This window comes from Lytechinus variegatus, chromosome 6 (assembly GCF_018143015.1).
Source record: "Lytechinus variegatus isolate NC3 chromosome 6, Lvar_3.0, whole genome shotgun sequence".
Lineage (NCBI taxonomy): Eukaryota > Metazoa > Echinodermata > Echinoidea > Temnopleuroida > Toxopneustidae > Lytechinus > Lytechinus variegatus.
In genome coordinates this window covers 5,191,355-5,202,422 of record NC_054745.1, presented here as the reverse complement: position 1 = coordinate 5,202,422, position 11,068 = coordinate 5,191,355, and positions in this window count along the sequence as shown.

Genomic DNA, 11,068 nt, shown 5'->3' with positions numbered 1-11,068 from the left:
AGACTTGAATTGAACTTAAGGGAGAAGGAAAATGTAATAATGCGTTGAGATCAACACTGTCTTTCTCCATTTCTAGTGAATACTTTCCAACATATTGTTTTAAAACAACATATCCAAGTTACCCACCAAGTTGACGTAAATCATCTTAATGCTATGTTATCTAGGGTAGTGACAGCGGAGGCCAGTCTCAACTAAAGGTTCCTGGAGTTCCTGCAAGTTGCAACCAAAACAAGTAAGAAAATGCATTTGAAAATAATTGTTTTAAAGCAAATATTTTTTGTCCAAATGCGTTTATTTTTTCTTTCTTTTTAACCCTTCCACATGGTTCCTTTATTGAAATCATTATAATACATATTTTTCGACAATACATAATTGAATAATTAAGAGAGTATATGACATAAAATCTAAATATGTACAGTGAGTAGAGTAACTAAGAGGGAGGGGCATGGGGGAGGGGCACAAAAGAGAGAGAGAAAATGAGAAAAAGAAGAAGGAGAAAAGAAGTGGGAAGAACACATTATTGTATTTGATATATATATTACATTCTGTTTCTGTTGCTGTTGTTTTCATAAACTTACATGTATGAAACATAATTGGCTTAAGGCGTATATATAAAGCGGTTGATGTTCCTCATTTCTGGTGCTAGCATTGTCTGAGTAAATGAGAATATTAATGTATATATATATATATATATATATATATATATATATATATATATATATATATATATACACCAAATATATTTCTTCGCACTTCGAGTATTTATTGTTTTATGTAGTGACAAATGCTCTTTAATGACTGTTTGATGATTGCCCCCGTTTAAGGTATGAATATCAAACATTTCACGTCCGTGCTTTTGTTCGCATTAGTGGACTGGCGAAATGTCTGCTCTTTATATAAAAAAAAATTCATCTCACGCTTCGCGCTCGCATCATTTGGTTAGGGAATAATGTATGATCTCAGTGAATTCCTAAAAACAAGCCTTAGAATGCCTCTCTTCAGGTCTGAATTTCAAAAAATTTCAGTTCGCGCTCTCAATATATGATTAGTCAGATCTGTATCAGGTTCATGATAACAGTGAGTACAAAAGGTGTTTCTAGGTTAGGTGTAATTCTAACAAAATCAGCAAGCGCTTGCATGGCGCTCGCATTAGATGTCTATGGTGAGATGTGTAAGCTCTTTATGAATTCCATAAAGTAGTTCTTAAAATGTCCTTGTTCCGGGTCAATATATACAAAAAAGGTTCAGCTCGCGCTTCGCGCTCGCAATGTTTGTTTTGTGAGAGAGGTACTTATCGTGATTACACATTTTTTTTCTTATGATGTATTTTCTTAGGCCTGAATATATTAAAAAAAATCAGTATCTCAGTAAAGTCGGTATTTTCCGTATTTCAGGAAAGTCAGTATTTTCCGTGCTCTCACTTCTTCTGGTCAGTATACTTCCAACACTTTCGTACTTCTGCTCTTCGGATCATATATATACTTGTAGCTCTGTACCTCAAAATAACGACAAGCAGGAATCAAGTTATTTAGTTCTTATAACTTTACTGAAGAAATCATGCTCATCCTGTCGCAGCAGGTTCCAATGAAAATTGAACAGAGTTTCGGTCAAAAACCTCTTACTGCCAATCATAGCGCATGGCTCATAATTGAGCATGTAGCTCGATTATGATCAATGATCCAGGCGGGAGATTGTCAGGCCGTACAATTTAATCATATTTTAAAACTAGCTAAAGTTATCAAATAAATCTATTCAACTACAGCAATGGTAATTGTCACTACTATTTCTACCTGAACAGTGAAAAACAAATAAATATAAACATCTAACATATTAATCAAATAGTTGTAAACGTCGTTATTTCTCAGCAAATACTGCTTTCATACATCTTAAAGAAAATATATACTCACATAATTGATTACAAACGATTGCTGAATTTCCCTATGCAACTATTACATGGGCAAAAAATGATTCTACGCTCTTCGCCGTTCCAAAACCATGACGAACATTAAAAAAAACCTTTCATTTCGTTACAATATATATATATATATACACATATACCTTTCCATACCAAAGTAAGATTTTATTTCGAAATTTCGAGTTGAGACCATATTCCGTTTTTGTGTGCACAAGAAAAAAAATATTTTAGCCGAACCGACTTCCTATGCTGACGAGCTGATTCGTTTCGGCTGCAATATACAGCCAGTTAGTGTAAAGTCTGTCTTTTTTCACTTCTGACTTTGCTCCTTCTCAGTAGATTATATCTCATGGATTTAAATATCTCCGTCATTCCTTATCTCCATTTTCTCAGGCATTCGAGTAATTAGTATCTCCGTAATTTCAGTATTTTGGAATCTCAGTAATTTCAGTACTTTCAGTATCCTCACTCATCTCAATGTTGTCAGTATTCTCAGTTATGTAAGTACTTTCAGTATTCTCAGTATTTCGGTAAATTCCGTATTTTCAGTATCTCGGCAAATTCAGTATTCTCACTCCTTCTCCGGTCAGCACTTCTGCTTTACCGACCACGCATACTTAAAACAGAATAATGACATGCAGGAAGCAAAGCATTCAGTTCCTATAAATTTACTGAGAATCATGCTTCCTCTGGCAGCAGTTTCCAATGAAAATTAAACTGAGTTTCGTTCTGAACCTCTTACTGCCAAACATGTTGCATGTCTCATAATCGAGCATGGAGCTCGAAAATAAATTGGGTCAAAACCACTATCTCGGCGCAATTGGAAAGTCAACAAATCACAGACAAAATAAACTTTGTTTAACACATATCATTTTATTGTGAAAAGAATGCATTTATATTCAAGTTAATATCCGTTGATTATTGGCTTTGAATTTCGCTGATTGACTCAATTTTCACGTTTTCGTAATTACACCTTTAATAGTCGTGGTGAAATCTATTTCTATTGAGAAGAACTTATTTGCCCTTTCTGAAAAAATCAATCTGGTGCCAAAAATTGTACGATAATGGTCTATTATTTCCCTTGAGCTTGATTGCGAAAACCACTGAGGGGAATTGAAGTTTGAAAACATTAATTTCTATAAAGAAAAAAAAACATATGAATAGAAATCAAAACCAGAGAAAAAGACCGCCAAATAAATAAATTGTGGCAGTGGCGGACATGATTTAAAATTTAAAAAAAATAACTTCATCAAAATCGAAATACTCAGTTTGTAGAAATCCAAAACTTTACGACATTAAATTGTTTTTTTTTACGGCCGATAAATTTAGTTCACATTTTGAAACCCAGACAGCCACAATATTAAGTTTTGTAAAATGGAGAATAGAAAATACACAACGTGAGAACATTTTATACCGCTCAAGCGAGGCTAGAAAACTAGTATAGTTAATCACCTTTCAGTTGGATGATTTTTTTAATGAATATTAACTGGCCAAGTTCATCCTAGGTATCCTTTTTCAAGAGAAAGCAACGTGAAAAATAACTATCTTCACTATATTACAAGGCAACTTTTGGTCCTCGTGATATTATCATTGTCACCATCGATAATACCTGCTTTTCGAGATATATCACTTTATGGAAATTATTCATAATTGACAATAATTACTTTCGGAAACGGAATTCGTTGAATTCGCTGATTGCTTCATGTTTAATCTTCTTTCAGACGAGTTCAGGAGGCTCTCCCTTTGACATCAATGATTGGCCAGGTTCTGTCATCCCCTTCAGTATGTGATCTGGGTGTCATTTTTTATAAGAATGTCAACATGCGCCGACACGTAAATATTGTTTGTCGCAAGGCCTCGTTTGCTCTGAGACGTATCGGAATGATTCGGTCATACCTTAGTAAGAATGTGACTGGGATCCCCATTCATGCTTTTGTGTCTTCCCTTCTTGATAACTGTAACATAATTTTGCACGGAACCCGGACAAAGATATAGCAAAGCTCCAAAGAATCCAGAATTCAGCAGCAAGACTTGTCTCCAGATCCAAGAAACACGACCACATCACCCCTAAGAACTTCCCTGGCTACCTATCAAATCACGAATTCGCTTCAAAGTCCTTCTAATAACATTTAATGCTGTCCATGGTCTTGCCCCTCAATATATTTCTAAACTTGTTTCTCCATACACCCCCTCTAGACGCTTAGATCATCAACTCAACTACTCCTTCAAGTACCCAGACTAAGAACTAAGATGCATGGTGAAAGGTCCTTCTCCTACAGCGCCCCAACCCTTTGAAATTCCCTCCCAGTACCGATCACAATATAATCCTGGACTTTTCAAATCACAACTTAAAACACTTCTTTTTAATGAAGCATTCAAATAAAGTCTTTCCCAATACTTATGCCATACATGTATGTAACTGATTAATGTTGATGTTGTTTATTGTTATTCTAAGTAATTTCTTATGTTGTATAATTTTTATTTTTGTAAAGCGCATTGAGAGTGCTTTCAGGTCTGAACTGCGCTATACAGTGCGTATCAAAAAAACTTTACACTGAGAAAAAATCCTGTAAAATTATACATTTGTAAAATCCTGAAGATTTTTCCACATTTTAATATTAGTACATATCCATTTAAAGTGATTGGTTAACATTGGTTTGACTTTTTAAAAAAAATATGAGCTAGAAGGTCACACTTGTCACCTGTGTCTGTGATATGCTACGAAAATGAAGCCCAGAAAAAAATGCGTTCGAAAATAATCATTTAGTGCTTCAAAAATTGAATTATAAAGTGACCGGAAACACCATCTTAATTTCATCCCATACACTAATGTGTACTATTTAGGTGTCTATAAGACGCCTATTTACAAAATCGGGGTTTGCCTTGTAGTTTAAGCTTTTCAGGGTTTATTAGTTCTAATACATGCACTTGTACACATGTTTCATCTTGTTTTGAGAATTTGTTAAATCAGCTGCTCACAAAGTTAAACAATACCTTTAAGCAAATAACGATATAAGTCAAAAAATATTTCTGCTTGAGTGAGTACCACTTACTTTTGAAAATTTAGTGAAAAATGATTTCCGCAGAACTTTAAAATAGTTATGCGAATATAAGTAGACCTTAATCATGAAGAGCACGTGTGATTTAGTTAGTAACATTGATTTGAAGATATATTTTACCCTTTTTAACTTGTTTCTTTGCCCAAAACACTTCAAAGAGAGCATTGCGCCCCACTCCACTCTCCCAAACACCGAGACCATCTTGATGATATTTGCTTTACACTGAGCTGTGATTTACATGAACTGACTTGGGCTGGATTTTAAATTTGTTAATCATTGTCAAGCTGGGGAAAAGTGTGGGGAAACAAGTAATACATGGACAATGAAATGTAAAGCTACTTTAATTAAAACTTAGTGAAAAATGCTGGAGATGTCTGATATAAACTTTTGTTCAGATTCAGCCATGTCCTCAGATACAGCTGGCACAAAAAGGGTAAAGGTTGTGCTTACTAAGTGTTGAAATTTCAATTTGGGTGGCAAAATTGTTACAAAATGCTTAAATGTATCCATTTTATTTCAATTTACTAAAAGTGCAAGGGAAATGTATGAAAAATGTTTCGCAGGGTAAGTTTGATTTCACCCTTACCCCTTGACACAGCGTGAAAATGAGCATTTCTGCGAGCTTTACATAAATGGACAGTGCTTACTCCCGTGTGACATTCTGTCAAAACTTTTACTTTCATTGGATAGATGAGACCCAAACCTAAGAATATACGTGAAAAAATTACCCAAATGTTGTATATTTTTTAGCTCCCAGGGCTTTTTAAAAGTGTAAACTTTTTTTTATACGCACTATATAAGAACTACATTATTATAGTAAAAAAATATTCATATGTTCTAAATGATCCATAACCCTTTTTGGTCTATCTTAATGAAAATTATCACAATTATAGCTGGTCGAGTTAACCCGTCTTTACCAAATACATGTCTGATCTCGATTACTCTGGGTTCTGCGTAGCTAAAGGGCACTCCTAAATTGGGAGTCAAAAGAACAATAAGAAATAGTCAACAGATAATAAATGTTTTTTTTTGGGGGGGGGTTGAAGCACCTGATGGAAAATCCAGTATGTTAAAATGATTTGATTAAAATCTCCATTTTTTTAGAAAACGCTTGATTTTTGTGTGTGTTTCTGCTTGTGAAACATTTTATTATTGAAATCGCCTTCGATTCTGCAATCTTGAGAGAAGGATTTTATTTATTTTTTTTATATTATTTCATTTTTTTCCTTGCCAATAAACCAATGCCCGTCTTTAAAAAACTCAACTACTCCTTCAAGTACCCAGACTAAGAACTAAGATGCATGGTGAAAGGTCCTTCTCCTACAGCGCCCCAACCCTTTGAAATTCCCTCCCAGTACCGATCACAATATAATCCTGGACTTTTCAAATCACAACTTAAAAGACTTCTTTTTAATGAAGCATTCAAATAAAGTCTTTCCCAATACTTATGCCATACATGTATGTAACTGATTAATGTTGATGTTGTTTATTGTTATTCTAAGTAATTTCTTATGTTGTATAATTTTTATTTTTGTAAAGCGCATTGAGAGTGCTTTCAGGTCTGAACTGCGCTATACAGTGCGTATCAAAAAAACTTTACACTGAGAAAAAATCCTGTAAAATTATACATTTGTAAAATCCTGAAGATTTTTCCACATTTTAATATTAGTACATATCCATTTAAAGTGATTGGTTAACATTGGTTTGACTTTTTAAAAAAAATATGAGCTAGAAGGTCACACTTGTCACCTGTGTCTGTGATATGCTACGAAAATGAAGCCCAGAAAAAAATGCGTTCGAAAATAATCATTTAGTGCTTCAAAAATTGAATTATAAAGTGACCGGAAACACCATCTTAATTTCATCCCATACACTAATGTGTACTATTTAGGTGTCTATAAGACGCCTATTTACAAAATCGGGGTTTGCCTTGTAGTTTAAGCTTTTCATTCTCAATAAATGGTTGTTTTCAGGGTTTATTAGTTCTAATACATGCACTTGTACACATGTTTCATCTTGTTTTGAGAATTTGTTAAATCAGCTGCTCACAAAGTTAAACAATACCTTTAAGCAAATAACGATATAAGTCAAAAAATATTTCTGCTTGAGTGAGTACCACTTACTTTTGAAAATTTAGTGAAAAATGATTTCCGCAGAACTTTAAAATAGTTATGCGAATATAAGTAGACCTTAATCATGAAGAGCACGTGTGATTTAGTTAGTAACATTGATTTGAAGATATATTTTACCCTTTTTAACTTGTTTCTTTGCCCAAAACACTTCAAAGAGAGCATTGCGCCCCACTCCACTCTCCCAAACACCGAGACCATCTTGATGATATTTGCTTTACACTGAGCTGTGATTTACATGAACTGACTTGGGCTGGATTTTAAATTTGTTAATCATTGTCAAGCTGGGGAAAAGTGTGGGGAAACAAGTAATACATGGAAAATGAAATGTAAACCTACTTTAATAAAAACTTAGTGAAAAATGCTGGAGATGTCTGATATAAACTTTTGTTCAGATTCAGCCATGTCCTCAGATACAGCTGGCACAAAAAGGGTAAAGGTTGTGCTTACTAAGTGTTGAAATTTCAATTTGGGTGGCAAAATTGTTACAAAATGCTTAAATGTATCCATTTTATTTCAATTTACTAAAAGTGCAAGGGAAATGTATGAAAAATGTTTCGCAGGGTAAGTTTGATTTCACCCTTACCCCTTGACACAGCGTGAAAATGAGCATTTCTGCGAGCTTTACATAAATGGACAGTGCTCACTCCCGTGTGACATTCTGTCAAAACTTTTACTTTCATTGGATAGATGAGACCCAAACCTAAGAATATACGTGAAAAAATTACCCAAATGTTGTATATTTTTTAGCTCCCAGGGCTTTTTAAAAGTGTAAACTTTTTTTTATACGCACTATATAAGAACTACATTATTATAGTAAAAAAATATTCATATGTTCTAAATGATCCATAACCCTTTTTGGTCTATCTTAATGAAAATTATCACAATTATAGCTGGTCGAGTTAACCCGTCTTTACCAAATACATGTCTGATCTCGATTACTCTGGGTTCTGCGTAGCTAAAGGGCACTCCTAAATTGGGAGTCAGAAGAACAATAAGAAATAGTCAACAGATAATAAATGTTTTTTTTTGGGGGGGGGGGGTTGAAGCACCTGATGGAAAATCCAGTATGTTAAAATGATTTGATTAAAATCTCCATTTTTTTAGAAAACGCTTGATTTTTGTGTGTGTTTCTGCTTGTGAAAAATTTTATTATTGAAATCGCCTTCGATTCTGCAATCTTGAGAGAAGGATTTTATTTATTTTTTTTATATTATTTCATTTTTTTCCTTGCCAATAAACCAATGCCCGTCTTTAAAAATGGTTGCCAGGCCCCTGAATTTAAGGTTACACTTCGTTATTCCGAAGCTTCGTAATTCCGAAGGTTCTTTATTCCGAAGGTTCGTAATTCCGAAACACGTAATTTGCATATACCTCGATGTTCGTTAATCCGAAAACGAAAAAGGGTTCGTTAACCCGAACATTTGTGGCGTAATTCCGACGGTTCGTTATTCCGAAGGTTCGATAATCCGAAAACGAAATAAGGTTCGTTAATCCGAAAATGAAATAAGGTTCGTTGTTCCGAAGGTTCGTTAATCCGAAAACGAAATAAGGTTCGTTGATCCGAAAACGAAATAAGGTTCGTTGATCCGGAAACGTAATAAGGTTCGTTCATCCGAAAACGAAATAAGGTTCGTTTTTCGAAGGTTCGTTAATCCGAAAACAAAATAAGGTTTGTTAATCCGAAAACAAAATAAGGTTCCTTAATCCAAAAACGAAAACCGGGAAAGCAGAGGCAAGGGGAAGGGGGCAGGGGACAATGTTGCCGTTCAATTATTATGAGGATGGGAAGGCAAGGGCGGCCGAACGAATTTCCGTTAGGGGTAAAGCCAAAAATGAAACTCATACGTCAAAATGGGCACTGTGGTGATATGTTCACCTTAAGATTATCTTATGCTTAAAGTCATTGTGTGTTTGATAGTGATTAATTAGAGAAAAACTTTTTTGAAGTGACTTCTTATTATGGCAAAATGTATATCAAGGCTTTATTTTTCGGGAGAGAGTATACTGAGCGAGCGGCTTGGTAAAACAAATTTAAAGGTGAAGTTGTAAAACGTTTTTGGGGTCAATTATTCTTAAAATGGCGTTATTGCGAGGTGTTGCGAGCGTGAATCACAAGCTAAAACTTTAGGGTATTTCAATAAAAAATGAAAATAAGTTTTTAAAAATCCGAGCAGATTTCTGCTGTCATTAAAAAGATGTTCATCTAACTAAAGAATTAACACGAGCGCAAAACGCGAGCTTAAATAACTGACCAGAAAAGGAACCTGTTAAAGAAAGCATTTAGTGACCTGTTTAGGGTGCATATTCCACTAACCGAATGAGAGTGCGAAGCGCAAGCTGAAAATTTGCAATATTCCAGCCTGAAAACTTAACTTGTATACTTTAAAAAGAATATTTCATTTCGAAAAACTTGAAAAACGGCATATTCATTTTTGAAAAAGGAACTTTCCCATTTCGGAAAATATTAATTTCCTTGTTTTTTATTTTATTTTGGGGGTGCAAGTGCCCCCTGCCTCCCTCCCGGCGGATCCAACTATCGTCAAATGGGGGAGGGGGGCAATTTTTTCAGTCATATTTTCCTCGATCGGCAGCTTAAAGTTGATTTTTGTTTGTTTCTTTGAAAGGGTAGTCCTAACAGTCAATAATTAGCTTTATACTCATATAATAAAGTAAATATGTAATAACATGATAAACCCTTTTTAAATAATGCAAGTGCGAGCTATATATTTTTTTTAATATGATGGGCAATATGTTTGTGATCTTCAAAACGAGATGCCTATGTAACTAAATCTAGATAATAACTGCGAGCTCTGACCTGATCTAAAGGGGACATTTTAAGAACATTTTGCAGTGCTAGCCATCAAGACGATGCGTGTTTCAACCAATGGCGGCGGAAGGTATTTTCTTTTTTCGGGGGGGGGGGGCAAAGCAAAAAAAGGGCCAATAGGGGCAATTTGGTACAAACGGATATTTTCACCATGAGATTATCATCTGTGTAAAGAGGTTGTGTGTTTTGTAGTAATTGAAATGTCTACTAGTTTGAACTTGCGATTCGCGCTTTCAACATCTCACAAGGATCATTATTATTATTATTTTTATTTTTATCACCAGCAGAAGTTGTTATTAAAAATGACATCCCCTCCAATACAAATCCTATTATCTAGAGGTTACTCGGACGCGACCAACACACTTGATCCCCTGCATCTTTAAACCATTTGCTTAGGCAGCAATTGCTCAGATAAAATCGAAATCAGCCTATGCCTGATCAGGGCGCCATTCTTAATGAAATACATGCTTTTGGCCACAACACACGCATGTATCATCGATCGTTATTACTATCATTGCATAATATCGTGTAATCTTGTAATGACAGCATCGTTTTTGTTACCAAAATGAATTATTTTCATTTTCGGAAATACGAACCTTATTCAATTTTCGGATTAACGAACCTTCGGAATTACGAACCTTCGGAAATACGAACCTTCGGAATTACGAACCTTCGGAAATACGAACCTTCGGAATAACCGAACCTTCGGAATTACGAAGCTTCGGAATTACGAATGTATGCGGAATTTGATTAGACGCAATGCTCATGTTCATTCCTAGTTCACTTTTCGTTCGTTCATTCATTCCTTTATTTTTTTTTTGTAAGCAATTGATTCTCATTTCAAACGGTTTGACTCCGTTTATTTTATTTCACGCACAGATATATAATTTCTAACTAATTTTGCCAATTTATGACATTAAAAACATGGAAGCATGAAAATGCATGATAATGAACCCACGGTGTGAGATAAACAGATTTAACATCTCTAATTACTATGCCCTTTGTTTTCCTATAATTTCAATAGGTGAACACCCTCCACATTAAGAAGAACTGAACAATCGTGTGGCAGTAACGCTATCCCGTTAGTCAGGTGGGAGGGCTTAAATTTGTTTTAGTTCCAGACCTTATTTTAGAT